We start from the raw sequence: 13,907 nt of genomic DNA on the forward strand, positions 1-13,907 counted from the left end.
TGAGCAGACCCATGGTGGCACCAGTGCCAAGTTGGGCTGGTTTGATAGTACCAAGTGGCTCCTGCAATCTGCCATCAAAAAGTTGTCAGGCGAGTTTTGTTTTCCAGGGAAAAGCGCCGTTGTTTGTGTTTGGGGGCCTGTGTCTGGGAGTGGACGGATGGCTCCTTAGAATCCACGATACGCAGCATGGTTCCCAGACCAGAGGTGGCACCAGTGCCAAGTCGGGCTAGTTTGATGGTGCAAAGTGGTTCCTGCAATCTGCCATCCAGAAGCGGGGTAGCTTACTTTTGTTTGCCAGGGAAACGGGCCGAGGTTTGTGTCTGGGGGCCTATGGCTGGGAGTGACCGGCTGGCTCCTGAAAAGCTACGATAGGCAGGATGGTGACCAGACCCATGGTGGCACCAGTGCCAAGTTGGGCTGATTTGATAGTACCAAGTGGCTCCTGCAATCTGCCATGAAAATGTTGGCAGGCGAGTTTTGTTTTCCAGGGAAAAGCGCCGTTGTTTCTGTTTGGGGGCCTGTGGCTGGGAGTGGCCGGCTGGCTCCTTAGAATCCACGATACGCGGCATGGTTCCCAGACCAGAGGTGGCACCAGTGCCAAGTTGGGCTGGTTTGATAGTACCAAGTGCGTCCTGCAATCTGCCATCCAGAAGCGGGGCAGCTTACTTTTGTTTGCCAGGGAAACGGGCCGAGGTTTGTGTCTCAGGGCCTATGGCTGGGAGTGACCGCCTGGCTCCTGAAAAGCTACGATAGGCAGGATGGTTCCCAGACCCATGGTGGCACCAGTGCCAAGTTGGGCTGGTTTGATAGTACCAAGTGGCTCCTGCAATCTGCCATCAAAAAGTTGGCAGGCGAGTTTGTTATCCAGGGAAAAGCGCCGTTGTTTGTGTTTGGGGGCCTGTGGCTGGGAGTGGCCGGCTGGCTCCTTAGAATCCACGATACGCAGGATGGTTCCCAGACCAGAGGTGGCACCAGTGCCAAGTCGGGCTGGTTTGATGGTGCAAAGTGGCTCCTGCAATCTGCCATCCAGAAGCGGGGTAGCTTACTTTTGTTTGCCAGGGAAACGGGCCGAGTTTTTTGTCTGGGGGCCTGTGGCTGCGAGTGACCGGCTGGCTCCTGAAAAGCTACGATAGGCAGGATGGTGACCAGACCCATGGTGGCACCAGTGCCAAGTTGGGCTGATTTGATAGTGCCAAGTGGCTCCTGCAATCTGCCATCAAAAAGTTGGCAGGCGAGTTTTGTTTTCCAGGGAAAAGCGCCGTTGTTTGTGTCTGGGGGCCTGTGGCTGGGAGTGGCCGGCTGGCTCCTTAGAATCCACGATACGCAGCATGGTTCCCAGACCTGAGGTGGCACCAGTGCCGAGTCGGGCTGGTTTGATAGTACCAAGTGGCTCCGGAAATCTGCCATCCAGAAGCGGGGCAGCTTACTTTTGTTTGCCAGGGAAACGGGCCGAGTTTTGTGTCTGGGCGCCTATGGCTGGGAGTGACCTGCTAGGTCCTGAAAAGCTACGATAGGCAGGATGGTGACCAGACCCATGGTGGCACCAGTGCCAAGTTGGGCTGATTTGATAGTACCAAGTGGCTCCTGCAATCTGCCATCTAAAATTTGGCAGGCGAGTTTTGTTTTCCAGGGAAAAGCGCCGTTGTTTGTGTCTGGGGTCCTGTGGCTGGAGTGGCCGGCTGGCTCCTTAGAATGAACGATACGCAGGATGGTTCCCAGACGTGAGGTGGCACCAGTGCCAAGTCGGGCTAGTTTGATGGTGCAAAGTGGCTCCTGCAATCTGCCATCCAGAAGCGGGGTAGCTTACTTTTGTTTGCCAGGGAAACGGGCCGAGGTTTTTCTCTGGGGGCCTATGGCAGGGAGGGACCGGCTGGCTCCTGAAAAGCTACGATAGGCAGGATGGTGACCAGACCCATGGTGGCACCAGTGCCAAGTTGGGCTGATTTGATAGTAGCAAGTGGCTCCTGCAATCTGCCATCAAAATGTTGGCAGGCGAGTTTTGTTTTCCAGGGAAAAGCGCCGTTGTTTGTGTTTGGGGGCCTGTGGCTGGGAGTGACCGGCTGGCTCCTTAGAATCCACGATACGCAGGATGGTTCCCAGACCAGAGGTGGCACCAGTGCCAAGTCGGGCTGGTTTGATGGTGAAAAGTGGCTCCTGCAATCTGCCATCCAGAAGCGGGATAACTTACTTTTGTTTGCCAGGGAAACGGGCCGAGGTTTTTGTCTGGGGGCCTATGGCTGGGAGTGACCGGCTGGCTCCTGAAAAGCTACGATAGGCAGGATGGTGAGCAGACCCATGGTGGCACCAGTGCCAAGTTGGGCTGGTTTGATAGTACCAAGTGGCTCCTGCAATCTGCCATCAAAATTTTGGCAGGCGAGTTTTGTTTTCCAGGGAAAAGTGCCGTTATTTTTGTTTGGGGGCCTGTGGCTGGGAGTGACCGGCTGGCTCCTTAGAATCCACGATACGCAGGATGGTTCCCAGACCAGAGGTCGCACCAGTGCCAAGTCGGGCCAGTTTGATGGTGCAAAGTGGCTCCTGCAATCTGCCATCCAGAAGCGGGGTAGCTTACTTTTGTTTGCCAGGGAAACGGGCCGATTTTTGTGTCTGGGGGCCTATGGCTGCGAGTGACCGCCTGGCTCCTGAAAAGCTACGATAGGCAGGATGGTGACCAGACCCATGGTGGCACCAGTGCCAAGTTGGGCTGATTTGATAGTAGCAAGTGGCTCCTGCAATCTGCCATCAAAATGTTGGCAGGCGAGTTTTGTTTTCCAGGGAAAAGCGCCGTTGTTTGTGTTTGGTGGCCTGTGGCTGGGAGTGACCGGCTGGCTCCTTAGAATCCACGATACGCAGGATGGTTCCCAGACCCAAGGTGGCACCAGTGCCATGTTGGGCTGGTTTGATAGTACCAAGTGGTTCCTGCAATCTGCCATCCAGAAGCGGGGCAGCTTACTTTTGTTTGCCAGGGAAACGGGCCGAGGTTTTTCTCTGGGGGCCTATGCATTGGAGTGACCGGCTAGGTCCTGAAAAGCTACGATAGGCAGGATGGTGACCAGATCCATGGTGGCACCAGTGCCAAGTTGGGCTGGTTTGATAGTACCAAGTGGCTCCTGCAATCTGCCATCAAAAAGTTGGCAGGCGAGTTTTGTTTTCCAGGGAAAAGCGCTGTGGTTTGTGTTTGGGGGCCTGTGGCTGGGAGTGGCCGGCTGGCTCCTTAGAATCCACGATACGCAGGATGGTTCCCAGACCAGAGGTGGCACCAGTGCCAAGTCGGGCTGGTTTGATGGTGAAAAGTGGCTCCTGCAATCTTCCATCCAGAAGCGGGATAACTTACTTTTGTTTGCCAGGGAAACGGGCCAAGGTTTTTGTCTGGGGGCCTATGGCTGGGAGTGACCGGCTGGCTCCTGAAAAGCTACGATAGGCAGGATGGTGACCAGACCCATGGTGGCACCAGTGCCAAGTTGGGCTGGTTTGATAGTACCAAGTGGCTCCTGCAATCTGCCATCAAAAAGTTGGCAGGCGAGTTTTGTTTTCCAGGGAAAAGCGCCGTTGTTTGTGTTTGGGGGCCTGTGGCTGGGAGTGGACGGATGGCTCCTTAGAACCACGATACGCAGGATGGTTCCCAGACCAGAGGTGGCACCAGTGCCAAGTCGGGCTGGTTTGATAGTACCAAGTGGTTCCTGCAATCTGCCATCCAGAAGCGGGGCAGCTTACTTTTGTATGCCAGGGAAACGGGCCGAGGTTTGTGTCTGGGGGCCTATGGCTGGGAGTGACCGGCTGGCTCCTGAAAAGCTACGATAGGCAGGATGGTGACCAGACCCATGGTGGCACCAGTGCCAAGTTGGGCTGATTTGATAGTACCAAGTGGCTCCTGCAATCTGCCATCAAAAAGTTGGCAGGCGAGTTTGTTATCCAGGGAAAAGCGCCGTTGTTTGTGTTTGGGGGCCTGTGGCTGGGAGTGGCCGGCTGGCTGCTTAGAATCCACGATACGCAGGATGGTTCCCAGACCAGAGGTTGCACCAGTGCCAAGTCGTGCTGGTTTGATGGTGAAAAGTGGCTCCTGCAATCTGCCATCCAGAAGCGGGGTAGCTTACTTTTGTTTGCCAGGGAAACGGGCCGAGTTTTGTGTCTGGGGGCCTATGGCTGGGAGTGACCGGCTGGCTCCTGAAAAGCTACGATAGGCAGGATGGTGACCAGACCCATGGTGGCACCAGTGCCAAGTTGGGCTGATTTGATAGTACCAAGTGGCTCCTGCAATCTGCCATCAAAAAGTTGGCAGGCGAGTTTTGTTTTCCAGGGAAAAGCGCCGTTGTTTGTGTCTGGGGGCCTGTGGCTGGGAGTGGCCGGCTGGCTCCTTACAATGAACGATACGCAGCATGGTTCCCAGACCTGAGGTGGCACCAGTGCCAAGTCGGGCTAGTTTGATGGTGCAAAGTGGCTCCTGCAATCTGCCATCCAGAAGCGGGGTAGCTTACTTTTGTTTGCCAGGGAAACGGGCCGAGGTTTTTCTCTGGGGGCCTATGGCAGGGAGGGACCGGCTGGCTCCTGAAAAGCTACGATAGGCAGGATGGTGACCAGACCCATGGTGGCACCAGTGCCAAGTTGGGCTGATTTGATAGTACCAAGTGGCTCCTGCAATCTGCCATCAAAATTTTGGCAGGCGAGTTTTGTTTTCCAGGGAAAAGCGCCGTTGTTTGTGTTTGGTGGCCTGTGGCTGGGAGTGACCGGCTGGCTCCTTAGAATCCACGATACGCAGGATGGTTCCCAGACCCAAGGTGGCACCAGTGCCAAGTTGGGCTGGTTTGATAGTACCAAGTGGTTCCTGCAATCTGCCATCCAGAAGCGGGGCAGCTTACTTTTGTTTGCCAGGGAAACGGGCCGAGGTTTTTCTCTGGGGGCCTATGGCTTGGAGTGACCGGCTAGGTCCTGAAAAGCTACGATAGGCAGGATGGTGACCAGATCCATGGTGGCACCAGTGCCAAGTTGGGCTGGTTTGATAGTACCAAGTGGCTCCTGCAATCTGCCATCAAAAAGTTGGCAGGCGAGTTTTGTTTTCCAGGGAAAAGCGCTGTGGTTTGTGTTTGGGGGCCTGTGGCTGGGAGTGGCCGGCTGGCTCCTTAGAATCCACGATACGCAGGATGGTTCCCAGACCAGAGGTGGCACCAGTGCCAAGTCGGGCTGGTTTGATGGTGAAAAGTGGCTCCTGCAATCTGCCATCCAGAAGCGGGATAACTTACTTTTGTTTGCCAGGGAAACGGGCCAAGGTTTTTGTCTGGGGGCCTATGGCTGGGAGTGACCGGCTGGCTCCTGAAAAGCTACGATAGGCAGGATGGTGACCAGACCCATGGTGGCACCAGTGTCAAGTTGGGCTGGTTTGATAGTACCAAGTGGCTCCGGCAATCTGCCATCAAAATTTGGCAGGCGAGGTTTGTTTTCCAGGGAAAAGCGCCGTTGTTTTTGTTTGGGGGCCTGTGGGTGGGAGTGGCCAGATGGCTAATTAGAATCCACGATACGCAGCATGGTTCCCAGACCTGAGGTGGCACCAGTGCCAAGTCGGGCTGGTTTGATACTATCAATTGCGTCCTGCAATCTGCCATCCAGAAGCGGGGTAGCTTACTTTTGTTTGCCAGGGAAACGGGCCGAGGTTTGTGTCTGGGGGCCTATGGCTGGGAGTGACCGGCTGGCTCTTGAAAAGCTACGATAGGCAGGATGGTGACCAGACCCATGGTGGCACCAGTGCCAAGTTGGGCTGGTTTGATAGTACCAAGTGGCTCCTGCAATCTGCCATCAAAAAATTGGCAGGCGAGTTTTGTTTTCCAGGGAAAAGCGCCGTTGTTTTTGTTTGGGGGCCTGTGGGTGGGAGTGGCCGGCTGGCTCCTTAGAATCCACGATACGCAGGATGGTTCCCAGACCAGAGGTGGCACCAGTGCCAAGTCGGGCTAGTTTGATGGTGCAAAGTGGCTCCTGCAATCTGCCATCCAGAAGCGGGGTAGCTTACTTTTGTTTGCCAGGGAAACGGGCCGATTTTTGTGTCTGGGGGCCTATGGCTGTTAGTGACCGGCTGGCTCCTGAAAAGCTACGATAGGCAGGATGGTGACCAGACCCATGGTGGCACCAGTGCCAAGTTGGGCTGATTTGATAGTACCAAGTGGCTCCTGCAATCTGCCATCAAAAAGTTGGCAGGCGAGTTTTGTTTTCCAGGGAAAAGCGCCGTTGTTTGTGTTTGGGGGCCTGTGGCTGGGAGTGGACGGATGGCTCCTTAGAACCACGATACGCAGGATGGTTCCCAGACCAGAGGTGGCACCAGTGCCAAGTCGGGCTGGTTTGATAGTACCAAGTGGTTCCTGCAATCTGCCATCCAGAAGCGGGGCAGCTTACATTTGTATGCCAGGGAAACGGGCCGAGGTTTTGGTCTGGGGGCCTATAGCTGGGAGTGACCGTCTGGCTCCTGAAAAGCTACGATAGGCAGGATGGTGACCAAACGCATGGTGGCACCAGTGCCAAGTTGGGCTGATTTGATAGTACCAAGTGGCTCCGGCAATCTGCCATCAAAATGTTGGCAGGCGAGTTTTGTTTTCCAGGGAAAAGCGCCGTTGTTTGTGTTTGGGGGCCTGTGGCTGGGAGTGGCCGGCTGGCTGCTTAGAATCCACGATACGCAGGATGGTTCCCAGACCAGAGGTGGCACCAGTGCCAAGTCGGGCTGGTTTGATACTACCAAGTGCGTCCTGCAATCTGCCATCCAGAAGCGGGGCAGCTTACTTTTGTTTGCCAGGGAAACGGGCCGAGGTTTGTGTCTGGGGGCCTATGGCTGGGAGTGACCGGCTGGCTCCTGAAAAGCTACGATAGGCAGGATGGTGACCAGACCCATGGTGGCACCAGTGCCAAGTTGGGCTGGTTTGATAGTACCAAGTGGCTCCTGCAATCTGCCATCAAAAAGTTGGCAGGCGAGTTTTGTTTTCCATGGAAAAGCGCCGTTGTTTGTGTTTGGAGGCCTGTGGCTGGGAGTGGACGGATGGCTCCTTAGAATCCACGATACACAGCATGGTTCCCAGACCAGAGGTGGCACCAGTGCCAAGTTGGGCTGGTTTGATAGTATCAAGTTCGTCCTGCAATCTACCATCCAGAAGCGGGGCAGCTTACTTTTGTTTGCCAGGGAAACGGGCCGAGGTTTGTGTCTCAGGGCCTATGGCTGGGAGTGACCGGCTGGCTCCTGAAAAGCTACGATAGGCAGGATGGTGACCAAACGCATGGTGGCACCAGTGCCAAGTTGGGCTGGTTTGATAGTACCAAGTGGCTCCTGCAATCTGCCATCAAAATGTTGGCAGGCGAGTTTGTTATCCAGGGAAAAGCGCCGTTGTTTGTGTCTGGGGGCCTCTGGCTGGGAGTGGCCGGCTGGCTCCTTAGAATCCATGATACGCAGGATGGTTCCCAGACCAGAGGTGTCACCAGTGCCAAGTCGGGCTGGTTTGATGGTGAAAAGTGGCTCCTGCAATCTGCCATCCAGAAGCGGGATGACTTACTTTTGTTTGCCAGGGAAACGGGCCGAGGTTTTTGTCTGGGGGCCTATGGCTGGGAGTGACCGGCTGGCTCCTGAAAAGCTACGATAGGCAGGATGGTGACCAGACCCATGGTGGCACCAGTGCCAAGTTGGACTGGTTTGATAGTAGCAAGTGGCTCCTGCAATCTGCCATCAAAAAGTTGGCAGGCGAGTTTTGTTTTCCAGGGAAAAGTGCCGTTGTTTGTGTTTGGGGGCCTGTGGGTGGGAGTGACCGGCTGGCTCCTTAGAATCCACGATACGCAGGATGGTTCCCAGACCAGAGGTGGCACCAGTGCCAAGTCGGGCTAGTTTGATGGTGCAAAGTGGCTCCTGCAATCTGCCATCCAGAAGCGGGGTAGCTTACTTTTGTTTGCCAGGGAAACGGGCCGAGTTTTGTGTCTGGGGGCCTATGGCTGCGAGTGACCGGCTGGCTCCTGAAAAGCTACGATAGGCAGGATGGTGACCAGACCCATGGTGGCACCAGTGCCAAGTTGGGCTGATTTGATAGTAGCAAGTGGCTCCTGCAATCTGCCATCAAAATGTTGGCAGGCGAGTTTTGTTTTCCAGGGAAAAGCGCCGTTGTTTGTGTCTGGGGGCCTGTGGCTGGAGTGGCCGGCTGGCTCCTTACAATGAACGATACGCAGGATGGTTCCCAGAGCTGAGGTGGCACCAGTGCCAAGTCGGGCTAGTTTGATGATGCAAAGTGGCTCCTGCAATCTGCCATCCAGAAGCGGGGTAGCTTACTTTTGTTTGCCAGGGAAACGGGCCGAAATATTTGTCTAGGGGCCTCTGGCTGGGGGTGGCTGGCTGGCTCCTGAAAAGCTACGATAGGCAGGATGGTGACCAGACCCATGGTGGCACCAGTGCCAAGTTGGGCTGGTTTGATAGTACCAAGTGGCTCCTGCAATCTGCCATCAAAAAGTTGTCAGGCGAGTTTTGTTTTCCAGGGAAAAGCGCCGTTTTTTGTATTTGGGGGCCTGTGGCTGGGAGTGGCCGGCTGGCTCCTTTGAACCCACAATACGCAGGATGGTTCCCAGACCCAAGGTGGCACCAGTGCCAAGTTGGGCTGGTTTGATACTACCAAGTGCGTCCTGCAATCTGCCATCCAGAAGCGGGGCAGCTTAATTTTGTTTGCCAGGGAAACGGGCCGTGGGTTTTGTTTGGGGGCCTATGGCTGAGAGTGGCCGGCTGGCTCCTGAAAATCCACGCTAGGCAGCATGGTTCCCAGATGCAAGGTGGCACCAGTGCCAAGTCGGGCTGGTTTGATGGTGCAAAGTGGCTCCTGCAATCTGCCATCCAGAAGCGGGGCAGCTGATTTTTGTTTGCCAGAGAAAAATTCCGTGGATTGTTTTTGGGGGCATATTGCTGGGAGTGGCCGGCTGGCTCCTTAAAATGCTCGATACGCATGATGGTTCCCAGGTCCAAGGTGTCACCACTACCAAGTCGGCCTGCGGTTTTAGTATCAAGTTCATCCTGCAATTTGCCATCCAGAAGAGGGGCAGTTGAGTTTTGTTTGCCAGAGAAACGGGCCGAGGTTTCTGTTTGGGGACATATGGCTGAGAGTGGCCGGCTGGCCCCTGAATATCCACGATACACAGCATGGTTCCCAGATGCAAGGTGGCACCAGTGCCAAGTTGGGCTGGTTTGATAGTACCAAGTGTCTCCTGCAATCTGCCATCCAGAAGCGGGGCAGCTTACTTTTGTTTGCCAGAGAAATAGGCCTAGGTTTTTGTCTGGGGGCCTGTGGCTAGGAGTGGCCGGCTGGCTCCTAAGAATCCACGATACGCAGGATGTTTCCCAGACCCAAGGTGGCACCAGTGCCAAGTCGGGCTGGTTTGATAGTACCAAGTGGCTCCTGAAAACTCCATCAAAAAGTTGGCAGGCGTGTTTTGTTTTCCAGGGAACAGCGCCGTTGATTTTGTTTGGGGGCCTGTGGCTGGGAGTGGCCGGCTGGCTCCTTAGAATCCACGATACGCAGGATGGTTCCCAGACCCAAGGTGGCACCAGTGCCAAGTCGGGCTGGTTTGATTACACCAAGTGGCTCCTGCAATCTGCCATCCAGAAGTGAGGCAGCTAAGTTTTGTTTGCCAGAAAAAAGGGCCGTGGTTTTTGTTGGGGGCCTGTGGCTGGGAGTGGCCGGCTGGCTCCTTAGAATCCACCATACGCAGGATGGTTCCCAGACCCAAGGTGGCACCAGTGCCAAGTCGGGCTGGTTTGATAGTACCAAGTGGCTCCTGCAATCTGCCATCCAGAAGCGGTGCAGTTGAGTTTTGTTTGCCAGAGAAAAGGGCCGTGGGTTGTGTTTGGGGGCATATGGCTGGGAGTGGCCGGCTGTCTCATTAAAAAGATCGATACGCAGGATGGTTCCCAGACCCAAGGTGGCACCAGTGCCAAGTCGGGCTGTTTTTATAGTACCAAGTGCGTCCTGCAATTTGCCATCCAGAAGAGGGGCAGTGGAGTTTTGTTTGCCAGAGAATAGCGCCGTTGTTTGTGTTTGGGGGCTTGTGGCTGGGAGTGGCCGACTGGCGCCTTAGAATCTGTGTTACGCAGCATGGTTCCCAGACCAGAGGTGGCACCAGTGCCAAGTTGGGCTGGTTTGATAGTACCAAGTGCGTCCTGCAATCTGCCATCCAGAAGCGGGGCAGCTTACTTTTGTTTGCCAGGGAAACGGGCCGAGGTTTGTGACTGGGGACCTATGGCTGGGAGTGACCGGCTGGCTCCTGAAAAGCTACGATAGGCAGGATGGTGACCAGACCCATGGTGGCACCAGTGCCAAGTTGGGCTGGTTTGATAGTACCAAGTGGCTCCTGCAATCTGCCATCAAAAAGTTGTCAGGCGAGTTTTGTTTTCCAGGGAAAAGCGCCGTTTTTTGTATTTGGGGGCCTGTGGCTGGGAGTGGCCGGCTGGCTCCTTTGAACCCACAATACGCAGGATGGTTCCCAGACCCAAGGTGGCACCAGTGCCAAGTCGGGCTGGTTTGATACTAGCAAGTGCGTCCTGCAATCTGCCATCCAGAAGCGGGGCAGCTTAATTTTGTTTGCCAGGGAAACGGGCCGTGGGTTTTGTTTGGGGGCCTATGGCTGAGAGTGGCCGGCTGGCTCCTGAAAATCCACGCTAGGCAGCATGGTTCCCAGATGCAAGGTGGCACCAGTGCCAAGTCGGGCTGGTTTGATGGTGCAAAGTGGCTCCTGCAATCTGCCATCCAGAAGCGGGGCAGCTGATTTTTGTTTGCCAGAGAAAAATTCCGTGGATTGTTTTTGGGGGCATATTGCTGGGAGTGGCCGGCTGGCTCCTTAAAATGCTCGATACGCATGATGGTTCCCAGGTCCAAGGTGTCACCACTACCAAGTCGGCCTGCGGTTTTAGTATCAAGTTCATCCTGCAATTTGCCATCCAGAAGAGGGGCAGTTGAGTTTTGTTTGCCAGAGAAACGGGCCGAGGTTTCTGTTTGGGGACATATGGCTGAGAGTGGCCGGCTGGCCCCTGAATATCCACGATACACAGCATGGTTCCCAGATGCAAGGTGGCACCAGTGCCAAGTTGGGCTGGTTTGATAGTACCAAGTGTCTCCTGCAATCTGCCATCCAGAAGCGGGGCAGCTTACTTTTGTTTGCCAGAGAAATAGGCCTAGGTTTTTGTCTGGGGGCCTGTGGCTAGGAGTGGCCGGCTGGCTCCTAAGAATCCACGATACGCAGGATGTTTCCCAGACCCAAGGTGGCACCAGTGCCAAGTCGGGCTGGTTTGATAGTACCAAGTGGCTCCTGCAAACTCCATCAAAAAGTTGGCAGGCGTGTTTTGTTTTCCAGGGAACAGCGCCGTTGTTTTTGTTTGGGGGCCTGTGGCTGGGAGTGGCCGGCTGGCTCCTTAGAATCCACGATACGCAGGATGGTTCCCAGACCCAAGGTGGCACCAGTGCCAAGTCGGGCTGGTTTGATTACACCAAGTGGCTCCTGCAATCTGCCATCCAGAAGTGAGGCAGCTAAGTTTTGTTTGCCAGAGAAAAGGGCCGTGGTTTTTGTTGGGGGCCTGTGGCTGGGAGTGGCCGGCTGGCTCCTTAGAATCCACCATACACAGGATGGTTCCCAGATCCAAGGTGGCACCTGTGCCAAGTCGGGCTGATTTGATAGTACTAAGTAGCTCCTGCAATCTGCCATCCAGAAGCGGGGCAGCTGAGTTTTGTTTGCCAGGGAAATGGGCCGTTGTTTGTGTTTGGGGGCCTGTGGCTGGGAGTGTTCGGCTGGTTCCTGAATATGTACGATACGCAGGATTGTTCCCAGACCCAAGGTGGCACCAGTGCCAAGTCGGGCTGGTTTGATGGTGCAAAGTGGCTCCTGCAATCTGCCATCCAGACGCGGGGCAGCGGATTTTTGTTTCCATGAGAAATGGTCCGTGGTTTGTTTTTGGGGGTATATGGCTGGGCCTGGCCGGCTGGCTCCTTAAAAAGATCGATATGCAGGATGGTTCCCTGACACAAGGTGGCACCAGTGCCACGTCGGGCGGTTTTCGTAGTACAAAGTGCGTCCTAAAATTTGCCATCCAGAAGAGGGGCAGTTGAGTTTTGTTTGCCAGAGAAAAGGTCCGTGGTTTGTTTTTGGGGGCATATGGCTGAGAGTGGCTGGCTGGCCCCTGAAAATCCACGATACACAGGATGGTTCCCAGATCCAAGGTGGCACCTGTGCCAAGTCGGGCTGATTTGATAGTACTAAGTAGCTCCTGCAATCTGCCATCCAGAAGCGGGACAGCTTACTTTTGTTTGCCAGGGAAACGGGCCGAGGTTTGTGTTTGGGGGCCTATGGCTGAGAGTGACCGGCTGGCTCCTGAAAAGCTACAATAGGCAGGATGGTGACCAGACCCATGGTGGCACCAGTGCCAAGTTGGGCTGGTTTGATAGTACCAAGTGGTTCCTGCAATCTGCCATCCAGAAGCAGGGCAGCTGAGTTTTGTTTGCCAGAGAAAAGGGCCTTGGTTTGTGTTTGGGGGCATATGGCTGGGTGTGGCCAGCTGGCTCCTTAAAATGCACGATATGCAACATGGCTCCCAGACCCAAGGTGGCACCAGTGCCAAGTTGGGCTGGTTTGATAGTACCAAGTGGCTCCTGCAATCTTCCATGATCACGTGGAGAAATACTTTCTGGTTTCAGCCTCATGCTCTTTCTTCTCTCCCTCAACTTCTCTATCACCTCTCATCTGGTTCACATGCGCTGTCTTCAAGGTCCACAGGCTACTTTTCACAGAATCTTCTGGCCTGATGAAGTAAGAATGATGAATAGAACAGAGCTGGGATCTATTTTCCAGTTTGGATAAAATGCATTCTGCACACAAATCCAAGGAGAACGTGCTGCCCCAATGCCCAGAAAATCTTTCACTCCTGCTAGTGTTCTACGTCAACCGCAACTTAGTCTGAAAGAAAAGCTTTTTCTCTGAGAGCATCTGAGAGGTTTGCATGAAGCACTGATATCTGACATATGCAATTTTGAATAGGAGAGGAAAAAGAAAATGGCAAGGAGTTTTTAATTTTAGTGGTTTCAATTTTAATTTCCGTGCACTTTTTCAAAACTTGTCAGCTCAAATGCCCATCAACATCTTTTAGTCATCTGTAAGTCAGTATTCATATAAAATGTGCTTCAAATCCAAAGAATTTCAAATTTGCACTCCAAGCTTCTATGCCTAGATTTATGATTTCCTACACATATTAGATGAAAGGAAGGCCTTTTTTACTGTGGGAGTGCTGGAACACTGGAACAGGTTGCCCAGAGAAGTTGTGGGTGTCCCATCCCTGAAAGTATTCAAGGTCACCTTGGACGGGGCTTGGAGCAGCAACAAAGGAGAAGCTTGATGGTAGAGAAACAAAGTCGGACTATAGAAGAAACTCGGATTGAAGTATAGGATCAAGTTTTCTCTCAGCTCTTGGGGTAAATTCAAAGTTGTACAAAATGACATTTATCTGTGCTATTCACTACTGTAACAGAAAGTTTCATGAAAACTGTACAGAAGATAGTAAATTTTAAAAGAGATAAGAATTACAGCATAAAATCCATGGGATAGGTTACAACATGAGACACTCTCTAAGAGAAAATCTCTGTGTTTCAGCACTTCATCGGGGTAAGATTTCATGAAGTGCCAAAGAAGGCGGCAAAATATCATTCGGGACATTATTTACTGGAATTCAGCCTGGCCATTAGTAGGAACTGCCTTTGAACATATCATGTAGATATACCACACACACTTTCCCTTCACTGAAAAATTACTGTTTACAACAAATAAGCAATTGACGATCAAAATTGATTGAAAGCATCTTAAACATGTCAAGTATTTCATTGTAGATGATCTGTGATCCAAATGCTTCTTCCACCTTCGAGAGGGACAGAAGAATT

Source organism: Melospiza melodia, chromosome 2 (assembly GCF_035770615.1).
Source record: "Melospiza melodia melodia isolate bMelMel2 chromosome 2, bMelMel2.pri, whole genome shotgun sequence".
Classification (NCBI taxonomy): domain Eukaryota; kingdom Metazoa; phylum Chordata; class Aves; order Passeriformes; family Passerellidae; genus Melospiza; species Melospiza melodia.